Raw genomic sequence first — 13,619 nt, 5'->3', positions numbered from 1 at the left:
TTGAGCAAATAGCATATGACTTTCATAAAATGCAGATGCATAGATTTGTGTCTTCTGTCATTTGCTATAAGTTTCTTCCAGAAAAGTTTCTCAATTATTAGAAGTTTTTCCCCTTCCCCTCCACAAATTATACCGACATCAAATACAGTGAAAGCAGGGGTTATACTGTGGGGGAGGGACATACAAAGCAACAAAGAAATGATCTTATAAATTTGTTAGAAACAATCACATGAAAGAAAAAAAATCTGAATACCTATCTTAGGGTTCATTTCCCTAACATCACCTTATCTGACCTTTTCTGCTTGACTCAGACATATACTAGATATTAAAAGTAAGGGAAACCATGGAAAAAAATAGGGATACAGGTGGACTCATTGCAACAATGAGATGTACAAGTCGTTAAGTCGAAAAATGAACTTTACACTTTGGTGGGGGAGAATAGCGGGGAGGATTGGGTGGGGCGGCGGGGGAGGATGGAATGGGATAGGAAGGGGAAACAAAGGAGGAGGCTACAATGCTTGATAAGAAATGTACTCATTATCTTGCCCATGTAATTGTAACCCCTCTGTACAGGATTTTCACAATAAAAAATAATAAAAAAATACTTAGAATTGATGTATAATTCCTAGGTACTCCAGTTATCACATATACTTTTGGATTGAGTTATTTCTGTATAAACTCAAACGGACAAAATACTCTCAAAATAAACAGAAATCATATCTGTTCACAATGAGTTTTTAACCAACTCCAAAAACATCTTTTTAGCGATTCTGCATTTTGTGTGAAGAAGTTTAAAAGTAGTTTTTTTTTCCTGACATGCAATTCACTTACAATATATTATCTCCTTTTATTGTACACATTTTAGTGCTTTGGAAGTGAATTTTACCTTCATAGGTTTTCAAAGCCTAATTTTCACAAACTTGCAATTCTTCAAATAGAAATGCTGTAAATTTTAGAACCGACATTAAAATAGATATCAAATTCAGTTACAGAAATTTGCCCAGCATACGTCCTCTATAGTGTGTCTTTTCAAAATTTGTTTTTGGGGATCATTTCCAGGGTCTCACACATACTATTCAAGTTCACTGTCAATTAACTATATTCTCTGTCCAAAAAAGTTTTTTACTTCTGTTAAATACATTCATAGAAGTGTAATGCCTGAATCCTATACAATTCTCTTTCACCTTTTGAAGGCTTGAAAACTTGTTTGCTAAAATGATTGCAGTATTATACAAATCGATCACTATAAGAAGTATATCAATTTCTCCACAAATGAATTACTATATTTTGTGTCCTCTTTATATATTATGGTCATAATAGTGATTTTTCTTTTTGTTATTTCTTAGACACTAAAGAGGAGCTTATTTCATATGCTCCTCCTATTGACTATTAATTTACATATGTAATTTAAAGAAATATCCTATTCAGGAAAAAAAAATTATATAGAATTAGAAGATATTAAAATACTTGTTTCGGAATCATTGTAGCATTAACATTGTAGCATTAACAAATATGTGCCCTCTATCTGTTGGATATGTTTTCATTTCTGTAATAGTGTCCTTTGAATTATGAAAGGTTAATACTTGATATAATCCAGTTCTTGCTTTTCTTTAGCTACTAATGTTTTCCATGTCAAGTTTTTAGAAACCTTTACTGAGCCAATGTTATGAATTTTTATATTTATATTTTATAGGTTTTTACATCTCACATTTAGGTTGATAATCATTCTTTATAAGGTTTGAGGTAGGCCAGGTGCCGGTGGCTCATGCCTGTATCCTAGCTACTCAGGAGGCTGAGATCTGAGGATCGTGGTTTAAAGCCAGCCAGAGCAGGAAAGTCCATGAGACTCTTATCTCCAATAAACCACTAGAAAACCGGAAGTTTTGCTGTTGCTCAAGCAGTAGAGTGCTCACCTTGAGCTGAAGAGCACATGGACAGTTCCCAAGCCCAGAGTTCAAACCACATGACCAACATACAAACAAACAAACAAAGGATTGAGGTAGTAGTCTAAGATCATTCTTTAAATCTAAAGAGGCAATTCTGCCAATACAACCATTTAAGATTCTGTTTTATTTCATAAAGTCATAGCATCCTTTTCAAAAGTCTGTGGTCCATAAAACTAAGAATTTATTTTTGAAAAATCTGTTACCTTCTTCTATGTGTCTGTTCTTATAGTAGAACTATGTTATCTTCACTAAACATGGTAATACGATTCAAAGCTAGTATGAAGGCTCCAGCCACACCATTTTACAACATTGTTCTGACTGACCTGTATTCCTTGAATTTACACACGTGATTGTTGAGCATGTGGACCAATATTCTCCAGAGATATCTAGATGTTGGATAGTCACTCATATTTCACACCTTGTGAAAACACAAACCCCCGATATTATATTTAGAAAAATGTCTTTAGTGATTGCTCAAAGCAAATAAAATTAATTTAGGAATGAGTTAGGTTCAGGTAACATTATAGCATAATAAAGCTGAATGATAACGACTTGAGCTGTACTGCAGAACGGGGGGGGGGGGGGAAATGGTGGACCACATAGGAGTTGTATGTCATTGGTATTGTTTCAAAAAACAGTAAGACTTCAGAGAAGAGAAGGAGAAAAATAAAGTGTCCTGAATTAAGTTTCTTTTTAATCCACCTGATAGTTTGGACTGAAAGTCAGATAACATGGAAAAAATAAAATAGAAAATAAAGCATTGTATAGAGCTGTTACAATGTAAAAAAGCTGTAATAGGAATATAATTAATTTCCAAAGAAATAAGAGAAAAAATAACAATAACAATTGCTAACGTGGATAGAAGTTGGATCACATGCATGAAAGAAAAAAACCTTAAAATGAATATCTAAGGGTTCATTTTCCTGACATCACATTATCTGACCTTTTCCGCTTGACTCATACATATATTAGATATTGCAAATAAGGAAAACCCTAGTCAGTATAACTTGTGGAGGAGATGGGGAAAAACCAGTTGTTTAAGGATACAGGTGGACCTGTTGCAACAATGAGAAGTACAAGTTGTCATGTCCAAAACGAGCTTTACAAAGTCGGTGCGGGGGGGGGGGGGAGGGGGGAGAAGGGGGGGAAAGGAGAAGGATTGGGATTAGGGGGGAGGGGGGAGGCTGGGAAAGGAGGTGAAGGGTAAACAAAGGAGGAGGCTGCAATGCTTGGTAAGAAATGTACGCATTATCCTGCCCATGTAATTATAACCCCTCTGTACAGTATGTTCACAAATAAAATTAAATTAAATTAAAAAAAAAGAAGTTGGATCACATTTTATCATATATAATTTTGAAAAAGCTTACTAGGAATGAAAATTTAAAAGTCATAACTTAAAACACAATTTGTATTATAACTAAACAGTATAGTTCAGTGGTAAAACATTGGCCTAACATATGGGAAGCAATTGTGTGATTTCCTAAGCATTACAAAGTACACAAAAAGCACACACACAAAAAAAACCACATAAACACACACACACCATATACACACATTTGGGATATTGTTATTATCATATGAAACAGAGGAAATTATCACAAACAGTAAAAGTATTTTAATATATGAAATCATAATATTGCTCATAGTATTTAAAAGTTTAGTAGAAATAAAATAGTCACAAAATACTTGGATTCTTATAGATTAAGTAAATTGAAAATTAAGAAATAAAAGACATGAGAACTTTGCAAACAAGTTTTAAATAATAAACATTTTGAAACATGTATCCTTTTATTTTGACAAAAGATTGTTGTTACTGGTGTTTTAATTCAAGATTTAGAATATGATAACCAGGTGCTCTATATCTTGCTAGGGATGGCTATATCTCTAATCATTTCACTCTGGAAATTTATGATAAGGTCTCATAGTTTCCCATTCTCTCCCGAATTACAAACCCTATTTATACATCCCACCATAGTTAGAAAATGGAAACCACAAATCACTATGCCCAGTTCAAAGAGACTTTTTTTTTAATTTAAGTACAAATATTGCCAAAAAGTGACCATGTAATTAAGGCTTTTTTAATAAAGTATGTGCTTCTTGAAAATAAAGTATTTGTTACCTGGACAAATATGTTTAGAACTATGAGATAATAAATTTATTTAAATTCACGAACCATATAAAATTTAAGAAAATAATTTTTAAATATTCACATGTTAACTATTTTGAAAGCAAAATATATGTCTGAATAATTTACATGTGTTAAAATTATGCAAAACTAAATTAACTAATCCTACAACTCTGAATAAAAGAATTACCCTAAAGAAACAAAAGAAAATAATTAAGCTCAAAATTTGAAATTTAGAAAATAAAATGAAGTGTACTCTTTGGTTGACTTAAGTAACTGTAAGCCTTCTGTATATCAATTTTATAATAAAAAATGCATGAACAAAGACAGCAAATTACCTATTGATCAATGACGACAGGAAAAGCATCAGTAGTTTTTTTTTTTAATTTTTATTTATTTTTTATTGTGAAAATACTGTGCAGTTGGGTTACAATTAGATGGCAAGATAATGAGTACATTTCTTAACAAGCATTGTAGCCTCCTCCTTTGTTTCCCCTTCCCATCCTTTCCCAGCCTTCCCCCCTTTTCCCCACACAATCTTCCCCCCCACACACACCAAAGTTTTAAAGTTCATTTTCGACATGACAACTTGTACTTCTCATTGTTTCAATGGTCCACCTGTATCCTTATTTAAATGACTTGTTTTTCCCCTTCCCCTACACAAATTATACCGACATCAAATACAGTGAAAGAAGGGGTTATACTGTGGGGGTGGGGGGGACATACAAAGCAACAAAGAAATAATCTTATAAATGCGTTAGAAACAAATGCATGAAAGAAAAAAAAAAACATTTGAATACATTTCTTAGGGTTCATTTTACCTAACATCAACTTATCTGACTTTTTCTGCTTGTCTCAGACATATAGTAGTTACTGCAAATAAGGGAAACCATGAGACGTATGTTTCTTTGGGCCTAGCTCACTTCGCTTAATATAATTTTTGCCAAATCTTTCCATTTCCTAACAAATGGGGCAATGTCATTCTTTCTGATGGAAGCATAGAATTCTTGGCTTTTTTTTGAGTGTGCAAAAAAATCAATGAAAGAGGTAACAATATTTCTTCCATAATAAATGTACTCATTACCTTATTTATGTAACTGTATCCCTCTGTACATTACCTTTACAATAAAATTAAACTGAAATTAAAAATAAACTAAATAATATACAAATTAAGAATTCATAGAGAGCTAGGAAGGTGGCTCAGTGGTAGAGCTCTTGCCTTACATGCTTGAGGCCCTGGGTTAGATTCCTCAGCATCACATAAACAGAAAAAGTGGTGCTGTGGCTCAAATGGTCGAGTGCTAGCCTTGAACTAGCATTGAGGAACAGCATCCAGGCCCAGAGTTTAGGTCCCAGGACCAGACCCCCCCAAAAAAACAGAATTACTAGAAACCATTGGTTAAAAAATTTTTAAAATACTGCTCTAAGTACCCAAGTAATATTATTTGATGATACTATTAAAATACTTCAACTTCAGCAGAGAAGCCAAATGTTTAAAAACTGTTACAAAATAAAGTAATAAATCAGAATATATTAATATTAATAATCATAAGATGAATTTATAGTGGTAGTCAAATATGTAAGAAATGAGGCAATTTGCCATTCGTTCACACTTTCTACGTGAGAAAGAATTTTCTAGGTCTTTTTAAATATTTAATAAATTTAATGAAGAAACTATTTTGTTACATCATATGATAATTAGATGAAGCTGATATTAGAGCAAAGAGCAGATTGTACTAAGTTTCTGGATGTTAAGGTATATACTTATTTTGGTTGTGGGAAATTGTGTTCAACTTAGGGTCTTGTTTTTGTTGGACTGGTGTCATATCAGTGGTTAATTTTAGGATAGGGGTTCCCTTTCCACAAGAACATGCACCTGATCTGTCGTTTTAGCCTTCCCATTATCAATGGCATAAGAGTTGCACACCAACTTGTCTAGCTTCCTACCTTGGCTGGCCTGGATTCTGCAGTCCTTCCAATCTTAACCTGTAGATAGTGCAGGATGGTGGAAATGATCCAATGCACCCAGCTATAGATTGAGAAGGAAGTCTACTAAACTTTTGGCCTGGGTTCTGTTCTCAAGCCTCCTCAGTAGTTAAGAGTTCAGATGGGAACCCCTGGTGCCAAGCAGTAAGAGTATTTCTTAAGGCAACTAGACATATATATGACTTAGGCATGTGAACAACTCAGGACAAGAATAAAAGAGCAGTGAAGCATAGAGGACAGGCCCAATTTTAACTAGCTACTTGGAGGATGAATAAGCTTAGCTAGCTTCTCTGGAGGCTGAGATATGAAGACCACTATTCAAAGCCAGTCCAATCATGAAAATACATGCGATTATCTCCACAAAAACAGGAGTGGAACGATGGTTCAAGTGGTAAACCACTACCCTAGGTCACAGAAGCTTAGAGATGATGAATGAATGAGCACTTGCACATGCATGTGCGTGTATACACGTGCATGTGTACACACACACACACACATAAGTATTGCAATGTGAAGTTCTTTTTTTACCTTGCTGTACTCTATTTCCCTGTATTAGTTTACAAATTAACAAAATCAGCTAAGCACCTATTTACATAAACTCATCATGTTTCTCTAAAGTCAACTCTCTTTTAGGAAGGATGCTTTTATTTGACCCAAATATAAACTATTCAAGAGTTTGATTCTTCTCCCTCAATTCTATAGAATCAGATGATTGTTTAGCTTCCTCCTAGCAAAATAATTTTGTGAAATCCTGCGTCAAGCAACGCATTTCTTTCACTGGAAGGAAAGCCTCTTACAAACAATTAATAATAGGTTTTTCTTCTCTTTGCTTACATCTGTAGTTTAATTATCTGCATATATTTCATGATCTGTCTGTATATGACAAAGACTGCTGTGAAAATAAAAAGACCCTTCGCAGCATTTATCATTTATATACCATCCATAGATATGAAGGTGTTTAAATATTATTGAAATTGCTTGGGAATAAATCATGTTCATCTTGACTATCGTGAAAAAGAAGAATTGGTTTCTCAGCACTTTAGGTAAGAACTTGATTGAAAGAAACAAAAGGAAAAGTGAGGAACAACTCAACACATACATTGAAATGAAACACAATAAAAAAATAAAAATAACCCAAGAAAACAAATTAATTCAGTACTCATGAACCTGCAGGAAATGCAAAGACTTAAAAAAAAAATCAGCTATGACGAGCTTATGAAAATCCATACTACCTGGGAGTCTACTGTTGTGAGGATAGAGGTTAAAGCCCAGACTGGACAGTAAGATCTGTACACAATGCCATGCACCTGTTATTCTAAATTCCAGGAAGAATAACATAACATGGACTGAACCCAAGGTCATACACAAGTATCTGAAAAATAATAAGGATAATTTAGGGTTGGGGACATGACAAAATGGTAAAAACACCCATTTAGGGGGCATAAGACATTCAATTCAAACTCTAATATTTGGGTATTAAAGTAAAAATCTATGATTTTAAATAATTGGAAAAATTGTAAGATTTGAGTATTTGAGTGGAAAAATGAATGAGAGAATGAACCCATAGTGCAATCCTTTTAACTTAAGTGAAAATGTTTTATGGTACTTCAGAAAAAACAGAGTTACCTTGCAAATGAGCATGGTTGTGCATTTGGGTGATGGAAATACTTTACTTACACATGTTTAAATTAAATAGATGTTTATTTGGGTAGATTGTACTTCTTGAACTAAGAGCCCGGATGATGTCGCTGAGATTTTTCTCTCAAGGCTACCACTCTACTACTTTGAGCCACAGTTCCAATTCTGATTTTCTGATGGTTGTTTGGTGATAAGAGGCTCCTGGACATTCTTGCCCAGTATGGGTTCAAACCATGATCGTCAGATCTCAGCCTCCCAAGTAACCAGGATGCCAGGCATGAGCCGTCGATAGTTTTAATAATTTAGTAAATTGTACAGTTACTGAAGTTATACATTATCATTATAGCCTGTGTAATATATGTGTGTATGTATATATCAATGCATACGGATAGAAATATTTTAACATATTTTTGTATCTACAGTAAATTTATGAAATCATCCATTATAAAATTAAATGGAAACAAAAGTTAATAAGGAGCAAATCAAAGGAAATTATCACATGTTTCTTGTTGTTGAATGGAATGCGAATTGTGAGAATCAGTTTGGGAAAACCGTCTCTACGTTAACAATCCATCTATTTGCCCATGTTGTGCAACTTCACACATGAGTGTCAAAATCAAACCACACTTTTTGCCTTTGTTTTAAACTCACCTGTTATAATTTATGGGTTAGATGAAGTAATCAAATAAAGATTAAAATAATATGTGAGGCTATGAATTAGAGCTGAAAATGATTTTAAATATGATAATAGCTAATTAAATTACATATTTTTTACTTTTACTCTGTCATGTCCCTCATTCCCACATTAGGAAAATATATAGAAGGTTCTCACTTAATTATATGTCCAATTATGTAAAAAATGTATTGAAAGAATATGGGCACTGTGTGGTTTTAGCTTATTGAGACCTATAGGGGGAAAGGTGTTTCTGAGGACTTGCAATACATTGTGATGAAGATGAAGGGAGGGATATTCTTATTCTGGAAAACTAGCTAGAGGATTGCTCCTATAAAGGTAGTGATGAATTCTTCCAAAGGGTTACAGAAAATCACTTTCACAACCATGTTCACTGCTGCAATATTCACCGTAGCCAAGTTACGGAAACAGCCCAGATGTCCTTTGGTGGAGTGATGGTTGGAGAAAGTGTGGCACATATACACAATTGGATTGCACCCATCCATTTGAAGACTGTTACATTATTTGCAACGAAATGGATAGATCTAAAAATATATTAAGTGAACTAAGTCAGAGCCAGACACACAAAGGACCCATGCTCTGTCTCATATTTGGAAGATAGAAATTTATACAAGTTTATACAAAAATATTAACCAAAGCATGCTATTTGCAGAGGATTATTTCAAAGGTTTAATTTCTTATGAAATTGAACTTTACTCCAACAAAATGAATACCAGGAAACTATCACTTGGAAGATATGAGGGGAAGTCAAAAGAAAGGAATAAAGAGAGTTATGGAGGAAGAGAGTGAAGGTATAATATTCAATTCAGATAGTATGAAACTAGAAAAAAATTAAAGTGGGGTGAGGTTTGGAAGGGTGTCGAAAAGCTATATAAAGATCCATTATACTTAAAAAATTGATTTGTTTAATGGAAATTCCCTTGTACAAGTATTTAAGATAATAAAAATATAATTAAAAACAATGGAGACATTTGATCTTAAATTCTATTTCCATCTCTTTTAAAAAGTAAAATTATTTGCACTATAATTTGATCAGAGGGATGGATTTTGTGGCTAGCTAGATCATTGCACATCTGTCTCTCTCTTCCTCTCTCCCTTTCATGGTTCTCATAGATAATAAGATTGCTCCATAATTATCCTAATTTATTTTGCTTTTATATTTTTGGTTGCATCATTTCACTTTCTCCTCTGCCATTTCCCAATTCATTTACATAGAAAGCATTATTTCCTATTTTCTCATTCCTAGAATAAGCTGCTGATGAAGACACCACTAGTCCTCATTTTCATTCTGTACCTTTGAATACGGAGGAAAATCTTTCCCCTGCTCTCTACCAATTCCCTACTCTCCATTTAGAATAATTTAGAATAGTAAAAATGAAAAAAGAGAAAATAAATAATAGTGAAAAAAACAAATGCAGAAAATTCACCGGATTTTTCTGACCATTTCATCCAATGTGAACTATTGGGAAAATACATGGACAGCTCATTCTCACTGGCACTCAAAGTCTCTGGTTAGGCAATTGCTATGAAGTTGAAGAACAAGATGAAAAAGTGAGAAATGGTATCAGTTTCTTCTTTGTTCTGTTGAAAATAACCACCTTACTACAGTGCAGAGAAGACTTTCCAAAAAGACCACTCATGTGAATACTAGGGATGACGATGAGTATACCCCTCTTCATCGAGAAGCCTACAGTGGACACTTAGACATTGTCCATGAGTTGGTGGCTCAAGGTAGATATTCCTGGAATAATTGTGAATGGCTGGACACCCCTGCACAGTACTTATACATGGAATAATACCACAGTGGCTTCTTTATTTCATCATGATACAGATACAAAGCCCAAACTAAAGGCCTCTTGACCCCCTTGCATCTTGCTGCTGGGAATAGATATAGCAAAGATATGCTGGATCTCCTTCTGGTGAACCATTATTTCAAACCATGTCTGAAGCACAACTTGGAAGAAGCTGCATTTGATATTGCCAAAAGGATAAGTATGTATTACTACCTCTTTGAAGTTTTGGAAAGCTGTACAAATTGTTCTCCTAAGTCCTAATGAATCAGTTAAGTTTCTTAAATTTCAAAATTGCCAGTCCATCCTATGTGTCCATACAAAATATTTTCACAATACAAAGCAACAGCAATATCTTACTTTAAAAATTCATGGATTCCAATGTATTCTTCCAAGTGAATTGCCTGACTTTGATGTCAAAATATATTCGAGTTGTTTGTATACATCTATAATGATTTCTATAGAGTTTGTGATTTTTTAAATCATAAATAATTTTAACTTATCTGTTGAAATGAGTAATACAGAAAGTAAAGATATTTCTGGTGCATGTCTGAAAAAAGTATATTTAAAAATATTTAGTATTCTGTTTGTGTAATGTCCATAACCTATTTCATTCTCTCCTAGATATAATCCTTTGAATTCGACATTGTTTTATAATATATAGGTTAATTAATAAATGTGTCCTTTCAGATTGCATTCCATATAGAAACAGTTTAAGATTCCTTTAATTCCTAGGTCCTTAAAGAATTTTATTTCTTTAGGATAAAATGACAATGTTATCTTATTTCAAAAGTTTTATAAAGGTTATGCTATGTAAAGGAATTTGTAAAAAGTGAAGATTGAATGATGTCAAACTAACTTTTATTTCTATGAATTACATGTATTCTTACACTTGTATATTTGTAATCAACTTTTTAATAACTGTTTTTAATTTCTTGCATCAGAAGAATGAAAAATATGCAATACTTCACAAATTTTCATATCATCCTTGTACAAGAGCCATGTAAATCTCTGTATTGTAATTTGGGTAGACGTGCTGCTGAAGCATGTAGTATCCTGGAAATTTAAGTAGTTAATGATGCAATCTTAAGACGGGCATATATCTTTGGTTGCCTATTTGTAAGAAGGAAACCTTATTGTTCCCAAAATTGCAGTTCATCTTATTTCTGTAAAATTCTGTGTATGGTGGAAAAAACTTATATTGTTTGTTCAATTGCTCACATTTGCAATTTTTTCAATGACTATTTTAAGTCTTTTTCATTTGAAATTGGATCATACTTTGCAGCCTTTATATCTAGGTCCAAAGATGATGGATTTTCAAGTACTTATTTATTAACTGATTTAGCTTTGTGGAGATAATGGAGTCAAAGTAAGCCTTGCTTAAAAGCTACTTCTAAACTTCTGCAGCTTAAAATCTCCCAAATGAGGTCTTACTGGCACAAATGTCTTCCTGACCCTTTATCCTTGCTCCATGTAGGAACAGACGAACCAGAATCTTACCCTGACAGCATAGATTTTCTTATTGGAGCAAAACTAATCTGTTACAAGGGATCATAAAGAGACAAACAGTTCAGACAGTACTGTTCAGACTAGAAGGTATTTTTTCAAAATATAATTGTTTATTACACACTAACATTTCAAAAGAAGCTAAAGCCAAGAAGGTGAAAAAATTGTTCATATGTATGATTACCTAATGTCTTGGCCTGTCTACCATCCAAGCAGGCAGGAACTTACACCACTGATTTTCTATCACCAAATATATTCCATAGCTCCAAAAGAAGTCCATATGTTTCTCCTCGCTATTAGGACTTAAATTGGTAATGTTTTAATCACAGTGTTTCCTCTTGCCTCTAGGCTGTATATCTCGGAATGGTAAAGCTTTAGCTCTAATTCTACCAAACACTGAGGTAGAGGTAATGGAATAATACTTTAAAACCGTTGCCTCTTGTGGCTCAGTGGTAGAGTGCTTGCCTTGCATGCCTGAGGCCCTGGGTTTGATTCCTCATCACCACATAAGCAGAAAGAAAAAAAAAACTGTTGCCTTTGATACCCTTACCACAACAGAACAATGCCAAACATTTTCTAATATTATATATTATTATATATTTTATATTTACATGTGCTGATTTTATATTTCACACAGTGAATCTTATTAGAATTAATTGATAATTTGAAAAATTAATTGATATTTATTCCAATAAATAGATTGGAATATAAATAATCAGGATTAGAATATATATTAGAATATAAAAATTATCAATGCAATGTTTTCGGTATAAACTTGTGATAACTTCTAAATGTTCTTGGTCTTCTGAATTCACATGGTAAAAAAAACAATGTTGTTTGCTTCTAATCTATAAGGGATTTTACTTTGCTGCTCTGTTTATTGTTTTAACTCGCTGGTCCCAAACTGTTTTTCTCCATGTTTCTGAAGCATTCCTACTGATTATACTCAAATTTTTCTGATATGATGTCTAAAAGCTATTATTCTTCTACAGGATCCACGGGTCCTAGGATCCCAGGTCCCAGTTATCCGCATCATCAGATAACTAAGGCAAGAATTCTCACCTACGTCCATGCAACATGCCAACAGAAAGTAATTGAAGACCCATCTCAATTTCTCATTTTCTATATTTCAGGGCCCAATTCCTTGAAATGCAGGAATTATCAGTAAGCAATTGGGAAATGCAAGGCAACTTAAAATGCAAGATGAAATCACAAAATGTGAAAGTACAGTAATTCAAACTTTTAATTTTCAGATGACCATCATATATGATTGAACAAGACCACGAATGTCACTAGATCATTTGTAATACCCCTCTCCTAATGATTAATGAATAATTTCATTCCAGCATCAGCAGGCCAAAAAATAGTTCCTGGAACAATAGATCCATATTTGGTCTACCAATGCTAGGAATACTTGACATAGAGGTCAAATATAATTCAGAAAAACATTAATTGAGAAGATCCTTAGTGCTTCAAAACACTGGTACTTCAGTAAAACTTGGTTCTGTAGTATAAAAATGTTGTCATTGTCAAACAAATGATAACCTACATTTAATCTCCTGAAAGTATATTCCTTTTCAAATAAACTTTTAAAAATCACATTTGCCAAATAACACTTTACAAGTAGATGATATTTAGTGACATAAATAGTTTTTCAAGGGGAGGGAGCAAGTTACAATAGAGTTTATTTATTTACCCAACACTAATGCCAAACAGGTTCATCCATTCATTAAAGTGTAGAAATTATACCCCCCATCATTTGTTTTTTCAGTAGGTGACTTCAAAAATTTGTTAAATAGATCAGCCTCCCATATTTCAAACCAAAACATTAGCTAATAAAGTAAATTTCATCACATACTAAGTACATTTTAAAAAATCACAAATAGTTGCCTTATCATATGGTGTTTTGTTTTCCCTATCTGTCTAACATAGTA

At 33.3% G+C, this 13,619-nt stretch overlaps 1 pseudogene; it reads right to left on the bottom strand.

Moving 5' to 3' along the window:
- Positions 1–11,130: 11,130 nt before the first annotated feature.
- Positions 11,131–11,227, bottom strand: LOC122118418 (annotated as a pseudogene).
- Positions 11,228–13,619: the final 2,392 nt, after the last annotated feature.

This window comes from Dipodomys spectabilis, unplaced genomic scaffold (genome assembly GCF_019054845.1).
Source record: "Dipodomys spectabilis isolate Male_0828 unplaced genomic scaffold, ASM1905484v1 ptg000150l, whole genome shotgun sequence".
In the NCBI taxonomy this organism is placed as follows: Eukaryota; Metazoa; Chordata; class Mammalia; order Rodentia; family Heteromyidae; genus Dipodomys; species Dipodomys spectabilis.
Note: the sequence above shows the minus strand (reverse complement) of the source record. Positions and strands in the feature narration are given on the sequence as shown.